Below are 22,730 nucleotides of genomic sequence, written 5' to 3'. Positions count from 1 at the left end.
TCTAGGATGATTCTTCGCACCATTTTAACAACTAAATTCAGTTTCTTGCTAAAAAAAATCATTAGTGCAAAATACATTTATTCTCTTATATATCATCATGGAATTCAAGCCTACCTTCATAACCACATAAGCACCTTTGAACAACCACCCATAAAGCACCTTTCTAACATTCTCAAATACCTCTATCAATAACAACTTCCATGCACTATTCTTAGAAATACATGCATAAATATTCTCAACTAACCAAGTCATACATAAAAAATTCACCTCATTATTTCTTCAGACTCATAGACTTACATAAAAGAAGCATACAACCATTTTGTTTTCCAATATAACACATTCATTCTTTCCCATTTACACAAATTTTTATTTTTATTTTCATCATCACTCTCTTAACCTAAGGAAGGTCACTGAAAGATTGAAATGTCAGGGTATGAAACATGAATGGATATTAAGCATAACTTGACACTTTACTAAGGCCTGAGGAATAGAGTATTCACGTGATGGATTCACTAAAGAGATCTAATTTGAGGACGTACATGATGTAACTCTAAATTTTGCTGATCGTTAAGGGTGTTGCATGAGTACTGGAACTGAACATACTGTATGGCATGAGTACATGAGTCATGAGCTATATGACCTGAATTTGGAGTTCATTACTTATGGAAAATGATTCCAACTACTGGATGAACTGGAACTCCTCTTACTTGGAACTGGAGAGTACATGACTCTCTATTATATGCATGAACATGAGCTATGGTCAGGGAACTGACATGTGAGGCATGAGTAAATATAGGGATAACTAAAGTATAAAACTTTGTACTAATATGAGAATGGGTCAAGCATCATCATCTCTTATTGACTTTCTATACTACACTGGCATCACTTACTAGAATTTGGATGTCTGACTTGGTTACTCATTCTATCATCTGCCCCTTAGATTTAAGCCATCACTCTAATCCTGTGGAACCCCTCACTAAACTCTAAACTAAACTACAACCACTGTACTCTAGAGTCTGGAATACAACAATACACACAAATAATAAACTTACTCTAAAAGACTACACCTGAAAGTGTAAAACTTGCTTCTAATACTTTCTTCTAAGGTAAAATTCTATCTTTCTATAGCCCTCACTAGTCGCCATATAATATCTTGAACACTTACTAACTTAGAATCTTCATGAGTATCACCACATCCTGAATTCACACCATCTAGAGCTTCAACTCTTATTTCTATTCGCTCATTCTTCAAGATTTCAAACTTATATTCTAACACTTGACACAGATATCATCAACCTTTAATAAACCAAACTACACTTGTCATAGCCTACTAATATCGCATCTCCAAACTTATATCTCTAAACCATGAGAATCAATATCATATCAAGAAGGCTCAACATCATCAATCAAAACTCCTTAACTTAGCTATTTAGAACACCATATATATATAACTAGTCTCCTTCCACTTAGAAACTCAACGGTACTACTAATCACACACAACACATAATAACCTTAGAAAATAAAGCAACCCTATATCGCCTTGGGCATACTTTCTTCATCATACATACAACATCATACTTAACTACTAATTGAAATGGACTCAAACTCTTGCACATATTCTTAAAGCCTACTAGATCACTTTCATATAACTAGCATCACTAACCAAGAAATCATTACGTCCACCTTGATGAGCATCAACTATTCAAACTTAATGTCTAGTGCTAAACATACTTCAACAACCCAACCTCACATACAATTCTCACTTGGAAGCTATGAAATAAAACATCAAGAAACACTAGTCCATTAGAACTTCATAACAAGTATAATGGATAGCAATCACATAGCCTATCTTATCATAATCCATTAACACATCCTCCTTCTGCACATTATTTCTATTTACCCTTCTATACATCTAGATTACTATCATAGCTCTATAAGTTTCAGCTAAACTCCTTTTTGTAATCTCAAGGGAAGCCTAAATTAATGATACTAAACCACCAAACACTTCATTAATATCCTATACTTTTAAAACACAGTAATTACCATCAATAAATTCTTCCGTTCTTCAAGAAAACATTAATTCACCTTAACTGAAAACTCAATTCTCTACCTTCCACTAAACTGGCACACAAGGATATGTCACCTTAACACATCTTGATAACATGCATAAGTTTATCTCTATACTTTCTATCAATCAACACTCTCACTTTTTCTCGTCACTACTCTTCTATACCCATAGTTCTAACTATAATAAAGTTCTACTGTTCATAAATCATAGCACTAAAGTTCATAATATCCCTCGAATTCATACTGCATTAAATAGTGTAGGTTCATACTATCTCCTCTCATGAGCATTATCTGTATTAAAAGGGGTCAATGGGTAATCTGAATACATATCTAATTCTGTCTTAACTAAACAACTCATAAGGATGAGAACATAAACTTTCAACTTAAGGAACTTAACACACTAGGGAGCTCCTCTCAAGCCCTTTGTGTGACTTCTGAAAATTCTGCTAGCAAATCTGAGAGCATTATCTGGGGAGGAATTAGAACTTGCTAATCATGTTATCTCAAGAATAAGTTATAGATGAAGAATTTTGGGGCAACACACGAGTTGATAGGAATTTCTGAGAGAACAACTTTACTGCACGATCTAGAGTATGAAAGAAGGGAAACTTTTTCTTAAATGCCTTGTAGCCTCTCAAAGAAAAGTACAGACATCATTGTACCATTCCGTAAAACTCTACTACACACGAATTCACAGAAACCCTAGGACACTTGAACTCTGTGCTCTAATACCATGTTTGTAATACCCTAAAAATCTATCCCGAGACGTCACACGGTGCTTAGGACCATAAGTGATCCCAAGCTAACTCATGAACTGGCGTACTGTAAGGCAACTGGCTAAATATGTATTCAATAACTGAATTTACTATGCAGAAACATAGAAATGATGAAATCTATGAAAATATAATACTGATACAATTTTACATTCTGATAAAGTCTGAAAAAGGGACTAAAATTACAATATTGACTCTAATTGACATCTGTGAAGCCTCTACTATACTGACTATAGATATCTGGGATGTGACTCCAACTACCACTAATCAATACATATGAGTAAGAAAGTAAAGTACATAAATAACATCTAACTACAGTCCCTGAAGTAGGAGGACTCATCATCTGCTGGCTGGAATCTGCAACTGTTCAATTCTGTCTACACATACTACAACTTGTATCTACATTATGAGACAATGTAGCACATAGACGTATATGTGGATCAGTACTTTGAGGATGTACTGAGTATATGGGGTGAAATGCATAAGTAAAACATCATCTCATAATCATAATTTATAAAATAATGCATGCTAAATGTAAATGACTCACATAAACTGGAATATCTGGAATACTAAAATTATGAATAATAAATCAATCATACTTTATAAATCTAGTGAGTCATAACATTTAGTTCTAAAAGTTGTGCTAATGTTCTGTCTGTAAATCATACTGTCTAAATGTAAAAGAGCTCACTTCTGAATCTGAAATCTAAAAGCAGAAATATATAACTATAGTCTTTCTGTAAAGCATAATCTGAGTAAAACTGTGAGCCTTTACACATAGTTTTCTAAAAGCTTTTCTGTTATTCTTTTCTATTAGAGAAAATACTTTATCTTAAGGGTTTAGAAATCTGAAAACTTATTCTTCATGGGAAAATGCTTTATCTAAAGGCTTTAAGGAATTACTTTATCTTTTATCTGAAGAAAATTATTTCGAAGCTTTTCTTTACTAGTAGGGAGGTTCTTTTACCGACATAAACCATGTGAGCATTCATGGAGTCCAACGTTCTTGTCCACTTAAGGAGGAATCCTCACATTGGAGTCATACTCTTGCTAGGGATTATAGCCTATCTGACTGATCAGATATCTATCATCCACGTAGAAGTGGAAACAATCTAAATCCTATGTTGGCACGCAGTTTTGGGGTATGAAACCGTAGTAACTTACCCATTTCGGTGCTAAATACTACTCCCATTAAATTTGTATGCTCATTCTAATGAAAATTCACTTTTAAAATAGTCTAATGGATTATGATGATAACCAACTGTATATCTGTAAAGTAAAATCTGTAATTTGAATTCTGTAAAGTAGATTTCATATCTATTTTGAGACCAAAAGGTCAAATCTTGATCAATAATCTGGAAAGAATCTAGTCATAAAGTGCTCGTAGCACAATCACTCTTGAAATAGCAATACTCATTTGGGCTTAGTGACCCAAGCATCAAACTCTTGTTAAAACATCTTAAAATTCATGCTTGATAATGTAAACATTTATAATTCATCATAAAATCTAGAAATTTCTGCAATATGCATGAAAATATGAACAAAATCATGTAATTCAATTTCTAAATCAATGGAAATCTCATAATCTTATGAATTGCAATATTGGGTATAACCATAACTTCAATTTCATGAGAAATCACATAAAATCAAATAAATTTCGTAATTAAAAATAAGTTTTGGGCACAAGGATGAAAGGAGTATCATTGTTCATAACTCCACATACCTCAATTGATGAACTAAATGCTAAGGCTTGAATATTGGATCCCTATTGATGCTTTGGAGATGAATTCTTTTTGTATTAAAAATCCTTAATCTTGAGTCTCTTGGGAGAATTAATAGAGGAATTTTAGATTTCTTGTGGAGAAAGTTTGAGCCTTAGGGTTTTGCTTGAGAGAGAATTGATGAAAAGTAGATGTAAAGTGCTTTGAAGGGGTTTAATTCTTTGTTTCAGACAGATTATGGGTTTGAGAAAAGCCCAAAGTGTCCTTTTTCAAAGTTTAATCGGAACTAGAAAAAAGAAAGAAATTTTGGATTTTACCTGCCACCGCGATACACCTCTATGGAAATCGATGACTAGGACCTGAAAATTCTCCGCAATACGAAGCTTTTTCTATGCTATGCTAAATTTTCATTTGGACCATCACCGCGATGCGCCACCATCGCAGTGATCCGCTGGAAATAGACAAATGAGAAATAAGGCTTCTCCGTGATGAAGGGAAATCATGGAGGTCCACTGGATTTGACGAATGGAAAATTGGACCACTTCGCAACGCACCAATATCACGGAGTCTTGTTGGATTTTGACAATTGTGAATTGTGCCTTCTCCGCGATGCGTCAAGTGCCTAGGTGGCACACTGTCAGCTTAAAAAGATTCTAACTCCTTCACCGAGTCTCGGAATTGGGCGGATTTAGTATCAATGGAAAGCTTATTCAATTTATCACACAATGGAAAGTCTAAATCTGGAAAATACCACATGAAATAAAAAAGTATTCATCTTTTAAACAAATCTTTGACATTCTACGGACGAATTTAAGCTAGGAAAAAGTATGGGGTATTACAGACACGTGCCGGATTTGACCGAACATAATGGGTAATAACGATAGGCCACATATTTAGAACTCATAATCAGATGCCGGACTCGAACCGAAACTCAGAGGAATCACAATCTTAATCAGATGCCGGATTCGGAACAGAACTCATAGCAACATTAATAATCAAATGTCAGACTCGAACCGAAACTCATAGTAACATTAATAATCAAATGCCGGACTCAAACCAGAACTCATTGTAACCATACCCAACGATAATATTAAAATCCATAGCATATCATAACAATGTCAATGTCTAAATAATCATCCACCAATTTTAATTAAAAAGGGATAAATTCAAGATTTTGCATTTTAGTTTCACATCCTAAAGTAATAGATGCTATATTATATTAAAAGATAATATTCCAATATTTACTTGAACGGAGTCCTAATCCGGATATATAAGATAGTTTATATAAATCAAATACTATGCATCTACAAGTACTTATCCAAAGCTAGCATAATAATTTGCAATTTCAGTAAATAAGCTCAATCTAAAGGTAGAATAAACCTAATCTACCAGGACGTCAAAGCTATAATATCTTTTCACGAAGCCTCCAAATGATATCGCTAAACCCAAGTTTGAAGACGTACATCTAGCAATCCAAAAATATTTACTTTATGTTTTGAAAAGTTGATAGAGTTATATAATATAGAGGAGAGAGTATTGCACTTTAAAATGGAAAATGCCAAACATTTTAAGGAGAAAAAACTAGAGTGGCAGTGGATGTTTATCAAAGTTCCCTTAGAATCTTTTTAGGTCAACTAAGACTATAAAGGTATATATAGAAAAGTCACACAATTGTTGACCACAAATGAAAGTTTAAAGCATAGCCACACACACACTTATATATATATATATATATATATATATATATATATATATATATTTATAATTAACTTTTAATTACTCCGTTATATATATTCAAATATTGCATAAGCTCGTGATAAAATAATTATAATATTTTGAATATACCACAATTAATAGAAAAATATTTCGAATAAAACCTCTATTATATAATAATAATATTTTAACATTTCTATAGTTTCTATCTCCGCTTAAAATATAATAAATCATAAAAATCTATTATATAGTAATATAAATATATCGTCACATAAAGAATTTTACCTATATCGAAAATATTCTAAAAGGGTACTAAATTATATTCCTACCAAATGCCAAATTAAATTAAAATAATCCACGATACATTTAGATACCTATATCGAAAATATTCCAAAAGGGTACTAAATTATATTCCTACCAAATGCCAAATTAAATTAAAATAATCCACGATACATTTAGATAGTATGAAATTATAAAAAGACTGTCTGACAATCGAACTATCAGTCCCAACAAGTCATAAACAACTTGTGACAGTTATAAAAAATAAATAAATCTCTGCATATTAAAATATGAAAATAACTGTGAGGATCATTACACTGCAATTCAATGCGGGTGCTTGACTTTCGCTGATTCATGCCACTAGGCTCATCTGAGGGCGAAGCACTAGATTCTTTAAAGGAGGAATCATGAAGCATGGCAGTTTCATCGAACACAATATCCCTGCTAATTATAATTTTTCTGTTTTTAGGACACTAAATCTTATACCCTTTAACACCAGACTTATAACCCATAAATAAGCACTTGACAGATCTAGGTTCCAACTTACCATTATCAATATGAGCATAAGTAGGACATCCAAATATCTTCAAATTTCAAATTAGGGTAACTGTCAGGAGTACCGGACCATACCTCTTGTGGAGTCTTTGACAATCGTGACTGAAGGAGAAGGGTTAATAAGAAGACAAGTTGTAGAAGTATCTTCGGCCAAAAATGACTTGGGTAAACCAGCATTAGAGAGTATACAATGAACCTTCTCCATTAGAGTCTTATTCATTCATTCGGCCACACCATTCTGCTGCAGAGTATAATGAACTGTTAAGTGCCTCACGATTCTTTCTGACTTGCACAACACATTAAATTTATTAGAACAAAACTCTAAGTCATTTTAAGTCTGAAGGTGTTTTACCTGCTTCCCTGTTTGCTTTTCAATCATAGTCTTTCACTCCTTGAAAGTAGGCAATAGATCATTCTTTTGCTTCAGAAAGAACACCCAAAATTTTCTGAAATAGTCATCAATAATAGTCAACATGTAATTAGCACCTCCTCTAGAAGGTACTCTAGACGGACTCCAGAGATCAGAATGAATGTAATCAAGTGTGCCTTTAGTTGAGTGGATGCCTTTAGTGAATCTAACTTTCTTCTGCTTCCCAAAAACACAGTGCTCACAGAACTTCAATTTAGTAATACTCTGGCTATCAAGAATTCCTCTCCTAGTTAGTTCAGTCATCCCCTTTTTCACTCATTTATCCCAAATGCATATGTCAAAGTTTAGCAACATCACTATCTGATAGAGAGGAAATAAAAACAGTTGCATCACCTATAATCATAGAGACTTGCAAGACTTACAAATTAGTAGTCTTTCTCTGTCCCTTCACCACAACAAAAGCACCTTTACTAACCTTCAAGACTCCACCTACACCAGTGTACTTATATCCATTTAAACCAAGGGTATTCAAAGAAATAAGATTTTTCTTCAGGTATGGGACTACCGCACATCACCAAGTGTCCTCACAACCCCATCAAACATCTTGATCCTGATTTTTCCAATACCAGCTACTTACAGGGTGTGTGATTTTCCATCAACACATCAACTCTAGAGACCGTTTAATATGTTTTAAGCTAATCCCGATTGCGACACATATGAAATGTGCAAGCTGAATCAAGAATCCAATCCTCACAGGGTTTGGAGTTACCATCAGAAACTACCAAGAGTTCTCCATCACTACCGCCATCTTCAACAAAACTAGCTTCACTGGACTTCTCTGCTTTTTTTTTCCTTTTTGGTTTTCAGCTTCCCTTTTATTTCTATTCTGTAACTTATAACACTCAAATTTGATATGGCCCTTCTTCTGGCAGTAATTACAGGTTTTGTTTCTGTTTCTAGATTTTGACCTATTTCTATCATCACCTCCAGAGTTCCTTTCATGAGTCCTTCCTTGAACAATGAGACCATCTCCTTGAGTCACCGACCGATTCACAAGATGCTTCATCTTCTCCTTAGAAAATAATGCATCATAGACTTCATCTAGGTTTAGGGTATCACGACTATATAAAATCGTATCCCTAAAGTTCGAATGTGATGCAGGCAGCAAACACAATAAAATCAACCCTAGATCTTCCTCATCGTACTTAATCTCCAGAATCTTTAAATCAGACACAATTTCCTTAAATAAAGTTAGGTGATTCTCCAAAAACACACCCTCAGACATGTGATGGGAATAAAGTTGTTGTATGAGATGAAACTTACTAGTTAGGCATGAAACTTACTAGTTAGGCTCTTTGTTATACATAACGGTTCCAGTTTCAACTACAACGCAGCGACAGTGGTCTCCTTCAAAACATCCTGTAAAATTTGTTTGGATAAATAAAGGTGGATGTGAGATAGAGCCTTTCGATACTTAATCCATTTACCCTCCTCTGTCCATGATAAGGGCATCTTATCAAACCCTAATAGAGCATCGTCCATATCCATCTGGGTGAGCACAGCCCGCACCTTGACCTGCCATAACAAAAATTTGGTGTTGCGGTCCAATAACGGAATATCATACTTCATGGTTGCCATCCCCTAGAAAACAATCGCTCTAATACCAATTTGTTATGTTCAAACAGAATAAGAAATACCACAAATCAAAAAAAAATAAGAAGAAGACACGCAGATTTACGTGAAAACCCTTGACGGGAAAAACCACGAGCAGACGCAGAGGAATTCACTATAATAGAAAGGAGTACAATAAGGAGACGAAAGTATCAATGGCGTATTTAAACCATCCCAAACAACCCACTAAATCACACTTATATAATACGTACGTGCAAAGAAATCCTAGGCTCAAAAATATACAAGTCCATACCAAATTTGATGGCCCGATCCCTACGCTACCACCACAAATCCCACAAAAAATCACAAACATGGATCGTACCGTGAACTTTTCAGGGCCGGGTCAATGGAATTTGGGTCACAAACTCTAACAGTAGGAAATTCAGGGCAAATCCTAACATGAATTGCAATTCGGAAAAAAAAAGTATCTCTTCTTATGATGGTACAAGAACAGTCAGCAAAAAGGAATTTTCAGTGGACACTTCTCTTTATTAAATAAATGGTACAAACCATACAGTTTTTCATTACATTGCTCGACTGGGGAAGCTTTTCTGTAGATTTTCAGCCCATCAACTGGTTTCCAAATTTGATGGAAAATGCTCCAGCTTGTACTTAAATATAGTTGAGGATAATAATCCCATTGTTACTCAGTGTACAAAAAGCAAAAATTGTACGAACAAACGAATAGTTAACAGCCAAAAAAAAAATAACGACATTTGAATGGAAATAGATCACAATGAACTCCACCGATTAAGTTTAACTCGAAACTCTGTGTCTCTGTTGCAGGGAAGTTGGAGATACTATCTTGCTGAATTTTTCCAGCTATTTTAGTATTTCAGAGTAATGCTAGTAGATTTCCAAATATTCAGTTGCGACATGATCTATTTGTATCCTTAACTTAAAAGTATGTTAAATAGTATCCAGTCACCTAAATCAAGGTTCACTACGCGGGTTTGTTAAATCAGGGGTCGATCGTGTCCAACCCCAGTTTGAGGGCGTGGCAACTGGCGACATGTTTTGAGATTAGCTTGGCTTTTGACAAATATCCGCAATCTTTAGTAATAACTTTAAGAGGATGATGTGTTACAAACCAAATGGGAGAGCCTAACCCAAAAGACTAGTCCAATAGGTGGGAGAACCCATTTGACTTATAATTCCCTTAGCATTTCTCTATTTTTCCAATGTGGGATAATTGGTTCATAACAATCACTTCCGCTTGAGAACCAACGACCTCGTTGGTCACTACTGAGCCCAGTTGATCACGGCTGGCACCCCTCTTAGGTCCAGGCCACCACTCAAAGTCGTGGCTCCACGCATGGAACAATCCTTGTTGGTCACGGCTGGCACCCCTCTTGGGTCCAGGCCACCACTACTAACACACAGGCCACCACTACGAGTCACGGCCCAACGCGCAGCTCCCCACACGTGGATCGATCGTCGTTGGTCACGGCTATGCCCAGTTGGTCACGGCTGGCACCCCTCTTCGGTCCAGGCCACCACTCCTAACTTGCAGGCCACCACTCAGAGTCACGAACCAACACGTGGGACTCTCAATGAAAGCACCAATGTTATAAACCAAACGGGAGAACACAACCCAAAAGACTAGTCTAATAGATGGGAGAGCCCAGCTTATAATCCCCTTACCATTTCTCTATGTTTCTTATGTAGGACAATTGGTTCATAACATGATGTTATACGTCCTATTTGATAAACATGATATCAAGTAGGCAACCTTTTATACTCAGTTATTTCTATATCCTTTTTATATGGTATTTAACAATCCGCATGCAGCTCATGACTCAGCTATTATAGTTAAATCAGAGCAAAAATCTATGTTCTTTAGTACAGTGTCAATGCCAGAACGAACGATGTTATTGTGTTCCCCAATCTAGGCTCTCCGTGTTGTTACATTCGCTCTCCAGATGCATTGTACCACGCATATAAGGGGTGCTACAGCATCCGACATTAACTGACGAAATGAGTCTTTGTCTTCTTGTATTGTTTAAACAACACACACCTCTTGAGCTAACTTTGCGGTTGAGTTAAGCTCGAGGTCTATTTATTTAACATGGTGTTAGAGCAAGAGGCTTTGGGTTAGGTATTCACATATGAAATGTGGTCCCTTTCATATGGTTGACAAACACAATGACATAATTCTATTTTAAGAAATCAAGCATTTCCATAACGGAAGCAACAACAACAACAACATACCCAGTATATCTCCGCAAAAAAAGACATAAAATAGAGAAAGCCATTGCTTCACTCACTTCTCAAGAATAAAGGAATTGCAAAAGTTATCATTTATATAATCTGAAACTATCTTGCTGGAAACATTCCTTTTCCATCCTATATGGTTTTTCTTTATCAATTAAATAGTAGGAAAAAGAAAGTTTGTCCAAAGTACTCATATTAAAATAAAAGGAATCATTCTTCTCCATCTGCACAAGAATGAAGAGGCTCCACAACAACTGATTAAAAACATATTAAAGATTTTCCCTGGAATTCTGCTTTAATAAAGAAGGAACACGGAACCGTAAAATAAGTTACTGTGCAAAGTATTTATCTTGAAACTTCATCTCGAGCTAAATTATTATTCTCTTTTTAGCATAACCATCCGATATTTGCAGTGTCTTCTACCAGTAGTTTCTCCATTCATGGGCTCGAGCTAGAGATATCTGGTTGAAAGTGGACGGATCAATGTACTTTTTAAAGTTTACAATAGAAAAGAACATCCAATATTTATCGTGAAACTTCATCTCAGGCTAAATTATTATTCTTTTTTTAGCTTAACCATCCGATATTTGCGGTGTCTTGTACCAGGAGTTTCTCCATTCATGGGCTCGAGCCCTAGATATCTGGTTGAAAGTGGACGGATCAATGAATTTTTTAAAGTTTACAATAGAAAAGAACATTTGTCTAAATTTGTGTTTATAATAAAGGGAATCATTCTTCTCTCATATTAGCAAGATTGAAGAGGCTCCACCACAACAATATAAAATCGATTGATAATATTCCTTAAGTATTGCCTTAAAACTGTTAAACAAAGAGGCAGCAGTCGGTTCAGCTTCACTTGATAATTTTTTAGAGCGTCATTAGCATTCTGATCAGAAACATTTTTTTCTTCATTATCTCAAGAATTGTTCAATGGATATACATTTCAATGTTGTAGGCGGCTTTGTTGTTGAGGTGGGGAAGTTTATCTCTAAATGCGTCTATCCTAAGATTGAAAGTATCATCCGTTTCTCATCAAAAATTGAAAATCTAAGGAAGGAAATGGAGAAGCTAGCTAAGTTTAGGGATGCTATCAAAGACAAGGTGGAAGGAGCTGAAGGGGAAGGCTATAAACCAAAATTAGATGTAATCGAGTGGATCGAAGATGTTCGGAGCTGGAGAAACAATGGGAATCTATGCAAGATACCATTGCAACAGCTAAGACACTTGTGTATAAATGCTGTCCAAAATGCAGACTTCGCTCAGAAGTCTCCACTCAAGGGCAAAACATCCAAGATCAACTTTGAAGGCTTATAGAGGTCGGAGAAAACTTTGGATCCAATTTGGTGGTAGAAAATTACCAGATGGAAAATGTTGAGTTCATCCCAGGACCATCAATAGAAGGCCAGCCAGCAGCAACAAGGAATCTAAACGGAATCCTTCGGCTATTGGAAGATGATAGGGTAATGTTGAAATTAATCCAAGATTTAGTTCTTAATATTTTACGATTTGATAGTTGTTAATTTCATTAGTTCCTGTCTAATTAGATTTATAGTCAAAATGGGTTTTAGTCAAAGCAGATTTATTTTATTTTATAAATATGGGTGTTACCGTCGCTTTTCTTAAGGAGGTTAAGTGAAGATTAAAGTCACAACCTGTTTTCCAGTCAAGTCTTGACTGCCATCCGGTGTCTTAACTTGATCCAGCGAACCGGCTGGACTGTTCTAAAATGTACTTTCACATACCCCATGTGCATTTAAAATAAATAACTTAACCTTTTGGTCAAAAACTCTATTCCAATAAACAATTCTTAAAATAATCCAAAAAAAGAGATACTCAAAATTTTAAATTACTAGAAAATACTGAAAATGATACCAAGTAGCATGAACTACCATAACCCAACTAAAAACACTTCAATGAATCCTCTACTTGAGAACTAAGGGGAATGCACAAAGCATAGGGTTTCCTGGCTGATCTCCAAAACAGATGTTGGATAAACGAATAGTTGAATAATCTTGTTTTACTAAAAGTAAATAAACTTGACGATCAAGAGAGGAGCTATCACAACCCGAGCCCAGACCTGGGGTCAGGCATCCCAGATCAATGAAAGACCAAGAAGACAACTTAGCATTATATCATACGCAAGCCAATAATAAGATGAGGAAATAGACCCATAGATATGAAATTCAACTTCAAAAGTAATTAATAATACCAAACGCCAAAATACGACATCGATTTTACATCTGTCTATGAAGCCTCTATCATCATGAATCAAAAATCCTAAACTGGAACATGGCCCCGGCAATACCATAAAACAAGAAAATCAAAATCCAAATGAAAGCAAATCATATGTCTTTCGAAGGATGGAGGGCTCACCACTTGCTTATTGTTGTCCCGAGAATACTAGTGCTACATAGAACCATAAAAATATACCTCCAAACCTACATCATGAAACTGGCATGCGATCTGGGGAAAAGGACAAAGCATTTTCATAAAGCAAGTCATAAAATTCATAACATCATTCCTAATAGAGAAAGTATGGGGAAGGGGATGCAAAACACAAAGACATAACCATTTGAAAACTTTAGTTCTGAACTATGTAGTTTACACCGGCATTTAGTAATCCACGGGCTGTATGGGTCCAGTCCCTACCCAATTGGCGGAACCCCAATCCATGTTTGTCGCATGAATTAGGACCTTAAAATAGACTGTAATACTACTGTGCAAAGCAAGCATACAACAGTCATCCATTTTTCAAGATAGAGACCTTCCCACGTTGGCAAACACAGTTTTGGGGGGTGGGTCACAAGGACTACACCTTCTTCATTAAGACATTCACATTTTGCTATAGTCATACCAAGACTTACAAGTTATCCATATCATACCAAATTCATTAACGTAAAATATTTATTGACTCTCAGTCCCGTCTTTCAAGTCAACATGGTCATAGTTGAATTTTAACAAAACCATACCTCATTAACTTCATCATTTCAAAGATTTGAATACGTTTATCATGCCCCATAAAGGTTAAAGACTTCACATTTAAGTAACAACACCTTCAAAGCAAGGGATAAAAAGTATTTCTTCCTCCTCATCAAAATCAAGATTTGGGTAACAAAGTGAGTTACAAGAGGAATGTAACTTTTGACTTCAGCACACCCCAATAAACTCCGTATTCATAATATCTCGTATTTCAACCAGTAAGCCCCAATTCGCAAGTTCCATTAAAAATCCAAGATTTACTTCGTCAAAAGGGGGTTTGCAACTTTAAATAATTCTTTATTTCGAAATTTAATCAACAACCCACATTTAAAACTCAAGCAAACTACTTTAATAATTAGGGAAAATCACCCAAAAATACATTTAGTTGAAAGAGGATTATTCAACATATCTTTTGACAGAAGAAATTTTGAAAAAGCTTGAGTTTGAGCCTTGAATCTTGAACCCTAGGTGCTCTTACTTTAAGGATATTTTTGGGAGGAAGAGAATGAGGGAATTGAGAGATCTATACTAGTTTAGGACTACTTTAGGGTTATAAAACGAGTTGGAGAAGTTACATGGGGTAAAAGGACTAGTGAGAAAAGTGAATTTTACATCGAGAAGCCTAACCAATGATCTCCTGACTTGAGCTCCACCTGCACTACCCAACGCACGGCTAGGATAGTGCCTCACTAAGATACTCATAACTTTTTGCTCAAAACTCATATTGACAAATGGTCGATAGCGTTGGAAAAAAGACTCAAAAATCTTTAATTTGGTAGGTAGTACACCACCTAACTCATTATATTCTAGGAGGAAGGGTCGTTTGAAGTTAACTCAAGTAAGAACATCTACTTAAAGCTAAATTGATAGGAAAGTTCTCAACTCAACTTTAAGCCAAGAGATTTCAGCGACCTCAATTCATCTTCAAAGATGTTCCCACACTAAGGAATTGATCTTAATCTGAATAAAAATCATTTAGTTTGGGCCTATACACCTATGAAGAACGGTTCAAATTCTACCCCGAAAGTGTGGGGGTGTTACAAGAGCTCACCAAATCAATTTCTAGAGCAAAGAAACCTAGCTTGTAGGTTGCTCATCTATGAAACCTGCTTCTGTGTTGACATATATTCCACAAAGAGAGCATCAGTACATCACTAGCTCTTCTTAGTGAATCTCAAGATTTTGAATCAAAAGCATGCGTGTGATGAACGAATCAGAGGGAAACCAGTCATAATTTAACTATTTTTTATAACCAAAAGAACACGATCAAAAAAGGAGAACAAAAGGAAAAATAGAAAAAAAAAAAAAAGAAGAAGGGAAGAGAAGAAGCGAAAGGAATATAAAACAAAGGAGAAAGGAAGAGAAAAAGAACGTAAAAGATATCAGAGAGGAAGATAAGAGAACTTATCTTGAAACCATAGAATTAAGAAGAGAAGAAGATGTGTGAGTCTGTTACAACTGTTTTAAGACTTCACCAAAAGTTAATTCTTATTTCAATAATTTTTTGACAAAAACAACGCTTTTTCTGTTGAAGCTGATGCCTTTCTAATCTTTCCTTACTTCAAGAAACAAAAGTGCTTATCTTGTCGCCTCGCCCTTTTACAGTTTCCCTTCATGAAGATTTAGAGTTAAAATTCCAAGTTTTTAACCCCATCATTGTGACAGTACAAAAGGGTACAATATGACATTCATCACTTATAAAGCATAAGCCTCGAATCTTTACATGTTTCAAAGAACTTCTCTTTCATAGGTTGGTAAGGTTTAACTCAATCAACAATAGATAATGTCAGCTCACTCGATCCAATTAAAATCACATTAACATTTAGATACATTATATAAATGTTGGAGTCCCACATCGGTGGGTTAAAGGGTCCTTGGTCTCCTTATATGGTCTTGGGCAATGCTCGGGAGGGGAAGATTGGCCAAGACCATATAAGGAGACCAAGGACCCTTTAACCAACTGATGTGGGCCTCCAACACCACCCGTACGCCCAGGGCTGGACATTTGGAGCGTGGACAATATAAGATGGGGGGCCCAACATCAGAAATAATGAACTGGGTGAACCTGGCTTTGATACCATGATGGACAATATAAGACGGGGGCCCCAACATCGGAAACAATGAACTGGGTGAACCTGGCTTTGATACCATGATGGACAATATAAGACGGGGGACCCAACATCGAAAACAATGAACTGGGCGAACCTGGCTTTGATACAATGATGAAATCTCAGTAATGGAGATCAAGTTCAATGGAACAGTGCATTGAGGAAGAAAGGGAACTCAGAGAAAGAGAGAGAATTGGTATTGAACAAAATATATCTAAGTTAGTTATAGGTAATGCCTACTCAACTATATATAGACATGAGTTAGGTAACTCACTCTAGACTCCGCTTACTCATAAATGTCTACCCAACTATATATATACATGAGTTAGGTAACTCACTCCAGGCTCCACTTACTCATAAACTGACTTTGATACCATGATAAAATCTCAGTAATAGAGATCAAGTTAGAACAGTACATTAAGGAAGAGAGAGAACTCAAAGAAAGAGAGAGAATTAGTATTGAACACAAAAAATATCTGAGTTAGGAAGAAGTTCAATGGAACAGTACATTGAAGAAGAGAGAGAACTCAGAGAAAGAGAGAGAATTGGCATTGAACAAAAAATATCTGAGTTAGGAAGAGAGAGAACTCAGAGAAAGAGAGAGAATTGGTATTGAACAAAAAATATCTGAGTTAGGAAGAGAGAGAACTCAGAGAAAAGGAAGAGACAGAACTCAGAGAAAGAGAGAGAATTGGTATAAAACAAAAAATATCTGTTAGGAAGAGAGAGAACTCAGAGAAAGAGAGAATTGGTATTGAACAAAAAATATCGGAGTTAGTTACAGGTAATGCCTACTCAACTATATATATACATGAGTTAAGTAACTCACTCTAGGCTCCACTTACTCATAACCTTATAGATGTACAACTCCTAACTAATTCTATTTACTGCTTCACAGTATTCTCAACAATAAATACCTTGTGGGCACGACTTCAAGAGAAAAGAACTTCAGTAAGCACAAGTCTTAACTCACCTGAAGATTCTTTCTTTCTGGCAAAGCTAACTTCTACTCTTGTCAACAACTTAATCAACATAATAAATTAGATTCAATTTACATAAATACAAGCTCAAAGAATGTACTTTATTCACAATTCTCTTGTCTAAATAAAATTTAACCTGTGGTTCGGTTTAAAAGTATTAACTAGTCCTCATTAACTCTTGTTTTTAAATTTTGGCAAGAGCAACGTTTCTCACTTTTTCTGTTGAAGCTGATGCCTTTCTAATCTTGCCTTACTTCAAGGAACAAAAGCACTTATATTGTCCTTAGCAATCGAACTTATACCTAGTAAGACATAAGTTCTTATATGACACGAGACATAACTTATGAGATATTGTAATGCAAAAATATAAACTTAGTGCCCCACAAAATAATTATTTGTCTTGATGTACAAAAAATAAAAACTAGCACAAAATTGTCATGACCTGAACCAGGAACTGGCCGTGACGGGCATCCCAAGCCAACAAGGCTAGAGATGACCCCTAACCTTACCTCAAGAGAACATTAGTAAAACCAAAAAACGGAAGCCAACCAAGATAAAAAGAGAAATATATGAATCCAAAAGAAAGTTAAGAGTCAAGAACCAACTCCATAATAACATCCCAACACTGTCCACAAAAACCTCTAATCCAAGAATACCAACTAAGTCGGGACATACCCCCCGACTATAACAAAATAAATCCAAAAGAACTGAAATGATAAATTAAGCTAAGAAAGAGACCAGGCCCTCCGAAGGATGGAGGGCTCTCTACTTCAACTGCTGACCAACAGGAGTACCGAATCACCTAATGTTGCACAGGGTCACATGGAAAGCCCTCGGAACCTACATCGTGAAACAATGTAGCATCCGAGGACAGTCAATATGGCGAGTATTGGCATGCAACCCAAGAAAAGGGATAAAATATATGCATTTACCAAAAACCAGTCAAAATCTAATGCACAACAATCATACAGATATATAGAATGCTGGGTAGGGGCAAGAGACATGAACATAATTACATTCATTCTTTATTGTTCTTCTTCTCTTTTTTTTCCCTTCTTCTCATATAACTACTTCAAAGACTTTTAATTCATATTATGTATTTATTGGTATAATTCCGAGTACTTCACTTAAACGCATGTTGGAACATCTTAAGTACACTTTTAAACTTACGTGGCTTTACAATTAATTTAGCAAATTTGAGATCAAGAAACTATGATTAAATGTTCAAAGCCTCCTACATCCTTGTTTTCTATTTTTCTAATTTCTTCCGTTTGACCATTGTTGCATCTCAGTGGGTAATTTAATTTTTTTGGGTATTGGAATCTTTTGAGGTATGCATCATCGGTGTGTGGGGTCAGGGAGGAGTTGGGAAAACTACTTTAGTGAAAAATTTGAACAATGACCTCCTAAAGAATGTGCCAAGTTCCAAATTGTCTTTTGGGATTGTGATATGGGTTACAGTGCCCAAACCTCCAATAGACATAAGAAAGATTCAAGCTCAAATTGCCAGCATATTAAACCTAAAGGTTGATTACGAGGGAAGTGATAAAAGCATTTCCAGCAAAATCTTTCAAAGGCTCAAGGAAGAAAAGAGTTTCCTTCTCATACTAGATGATGTTTGGGAAACTATAAATTTGGATGATGTAGGAGACTCAGAGCATTTCACTATCCTGACAGGATTGCATCAGGGATCTACTCTTAGTCCCTTTTTGTTTGCGTTGGTAATGGATGTGTTGACGCGGCGTATTCAAGGGGAGGTGCTGTGGTGTATGCTTTTTGCAGACGATGTAGTTCTTATAGATGAGACTCGAGGGGGTGTGAATGACAAATTAGAGGTGTGGAGGCAAACTCTTGAGTCTAAAGGGTTCAGGGTGAGCAGAAGCAAGACAGAGTATGTGGAATGCAAGTTTAATGACGTGAGGCGGGAGAATGAGGTAGTAGTGAAGCTGGAAGCACAGGAGCAATGTAAGAGGGATAAGTTCAAGTATCTTGGGTCCGTGATCCAGAGTAACGGTGAGATTGACGAGGATGTCTCGCACCGTATTGGGGCGGGATGGATGAAGTGGAAACTCGCGTCGGGGGTGCTGTGTGATAAGAAGGTGCTGCCCAAGCTTAAAGGCAAATTCTACAGGGTGGTAGTCCGTCCGGCCTTGTTGTATGGAGCGGAGTGTTGGCCAGTTAAGAACTCCCACATCCAAAAAATGAAGGTGGCAGAAATGCGAATGTTGCGCTGGATGTGTGGACTGACTAGGGGGTATAGAGTTCGGAATGAGACTATCCGGGAGAAGGTTGGTGTGACTTCAGTGGAGTGCAAGATGCGGGAATCACAATTGAGATGGTTCGGACACGTGAAGAGGAGGGGCATGGATGCCCCGGTCCGTAGGTGTGAGAGGCTAGCGTTGGATGGTTTTAGGCGGGGTAGGGGTAGGCCGAAGAAGTACTGGGGTGAGGTGATTAGGCGGGACATAGAACAGTTACAGCTCACCGAGGACATGACCCCTAGATAGGAAGGTCTGGAGGACGCGAATTACGGCAGAGGATTAGGGCCAGTTTGGGTCGCTAGTGTAGGGAATTACTTGGTGGGGGTTTTATTCCTATTATGATTCCATGTTCCGTGTTCCATGTTTTATTACGAATCTGTGTGCTTTCCTCTGCTTTCCTCTGTTTTATATTACTTATGGGTGCCGTATTTATGTTATGTAATCTGCTTCTGTGCTTTACTATGTGTTTGTGTGGTATCTCGTGCCTTGAGCCGGGGTCTATTGGAAACAGCCTTTCTACTTCATCAGAGGTAGAGGTATGGACTACGTACATCTTACTCCCCCAGACCCCACTAGGTGGGAATACACTGGGTTTTTTGTTGTTGTTGTTGTTGAGGTGTGCCCCAACCTGAGGAGCCCACAAGAAGCAAGGTCATTATAACTTCCCGGTTTTTGGATGTTTGTAAGCAAATGAGAACAAACACCGAAATGAAAGTTGCCACATTGAAGGAAGATGAATCTTGGCAACTATTTGTCAAAAATACTGGAGATAGTGCCAAACTAGAGCATATTCAACCTTTGGCACAGGAAATCGCAAGAGAGTGTGATGGTTTACCTTTAGCCATCACCGTTATTGGAACATCTATGAGAGGGAAGACAAGGGTCGAGCTCTGGGAAGATGCGTTGGATTCACTTAGAAGGTCTGAACCTTATAACAAAAATGTAAAAGATAAGGTTTACAACGTCATCAAGTGGAGTTATGATTCTTTAGAATCTCTGGACATTCAAAGATGTTTCTTGTATTGCTCCTTATGTCCGGTGGTTGTTCCAATAAATGATGTTATTCATTGCTGGTGTTCTGAGGGGATCCTCGGTGAACATGACACATATCAAAAAGCCTACAACAGGGGAATCAAAATAGTTGAGACTCTAACGGATGCCTGCATGCTAGAAGTCCATATGGTGAATTTTTCTTGGACGAGGTACGTGGATTGTGTGAAGATGCATGATGTTGTTCGTGATGTTGCTATATGGATAGATAATTGCTTTAGGAATGAACAGAATTCTCTTATTCAATCTGGAATTGGCTTGACTGAGATATCACATGTTAAAGTATCGGTTTCTGTCAAGCGAATATCTTTCATAGGCAACAAAATTGAACATCTACCCGATTGCTTCACGAAATGCTCAGTGACAGCGTCTTTACTTTTGCAAGACAATAAACTCCTTGAGGAAATTCCCCATGAATTCTTTTTGAACTATCCCGCTCTAACAGTTTTGAACCTGAGTGAAACTGGTATTAGAGCACTGCCTTCTTCCATCAATAGTTTATGACAACTACGTGCTCTAATACTACAAAATTGCCCCAAGTTGACAGAGTTACCACCAATTGGTGATCTTCACAATTTGCAATTGCTTGATTGTGATAATACAAGGTTATCTTGTCCGCCGCAAGGAATGGACAAGTTGACAAATCTGAGGCTATTAAATCTGCCTGCATATGATTTGAAGAGCATCAACAAAGGATATTTCCTCACATTATCTAGCATTGAAAAGTTAAATATGCTGGAGACCGAACATTATAATACCTACTACTATGTAGATATATTTTCTAGTACCTCGCGAAATTTTAAAGGGACACTTCTTGGGACAACTTCTTTTGATGAGATATCATATTTACACAATTTGACTTCTCTTTTCATTACATTAGAGAACTCATCAATTATCAACAGAGACCACACCTGGATGGCTAGATTGAAAAGATTTCACATTGAAGTTGGGAATTTTCCATATCTGATACATTTCAAAAAGTCAGCAAAGACGATATGCATTTCCAATTGTGAAAATTTCAATGGAGAGCTCTCAGGCATGTTGCAGTTTGCTTCAGATTTGCACTTGGGAAATTGTACGGGTTTCAGGAAGTTGATTGCGAACAAGAGTTTTAATGGATTAAAATCATTAGACATTTGTCAATGTTTTCGTGATTTCGAACAAGTGGAAGAAGGATATGGAATTGACCCTTTGCCAAATCTGGAGTATCTCAAGCTCGAAATACATTATAATTTAAAGAGTGTTTCTGAATTCAGTCAACATCTGGGTCTAAAATTTTCTAAATTACGCCAATTGGATGTATTTAATTGTTATAGTTTAACACATCTTTTTTATGTTGGTGGAGCTAATTGGAACTAATTGCAATTAAAGATTGTCCTCAGTTAGTACATTTGTTTGTGCAATGCCGCTCAAGCGATCAGGCAACACTTGTCGACTCAGAAATTCCAAGAGTTCGGTGGTCAATGCTGGTGTATTTATCACAATTAAGAAGGTTCGGGGGGCCACAGAGTATGTGGGAACACCTGGAAGAACTTGAGGTGATAGGTTGCTCCAGACTAAGGAAGTTGCCTCTCTCTATTCAAACCTCAAAGAACATCGTAATAAGAGGAGATCCATTTTGGTGGAGCATAATACTAGAATGGGATGACGACAACTTCAAGTCAAATTTAAAGCATCGTTTCCAACCATACAACCTGTTGTGTCCACTGCATCTCAGGTGATATGCCAATTAACTTTCAGACTTCTCAATTCTTTAATATTAGTGTTTTTAATAACACTAGACAGAGTGTCTAGCGGCCTTAGGGATAAATACAAATAAGGGGGTCTAGGCCTTATCTTACCAATCCTAATGAAGTAGCGAACCTCTAATAATTAACAAGCATGAAGAAAATAAGATCAAGAGAGAATTAGGTATTTTATGATCATCACAGAGTTTGTAAAAATATAAAAACCGAGAAGAAAGTGGAGTTATCAAACTAAAACTTCCTT

General features: G+C 36.5%; 1 pseudogene; it reads left to right on the top strand.

Annotated features, from left to right (window-relative positions):
- Nucleotides 1–12,185: 12,185 nt before the first annotated feature.
- On the top strand, nt 12,186–22,462 carry LOC107857361 (annotated as a pseudogene).
- Nucleotides 22,463–22,730: the final 268 nt, after the last annotated feature.

This window comes from Capsicum annuum, chromosome 1, assembly GCF_002878395.1.
Source record: "Capsicum annuum cultivar UCD-10X-F1 chromosome 1, UCD10Xv1.1, whole genome shotgun sequence".
Lineage (NCBI taxonomy): Eukaryota > Viridiplantae > Streptophyta > Magnoliopsida > Solanales > Solanaceae > Capsicum > Capsicum annuum.
This window is presented reverse-complemented; position numbering and strand designations above follow the sequence as displayed.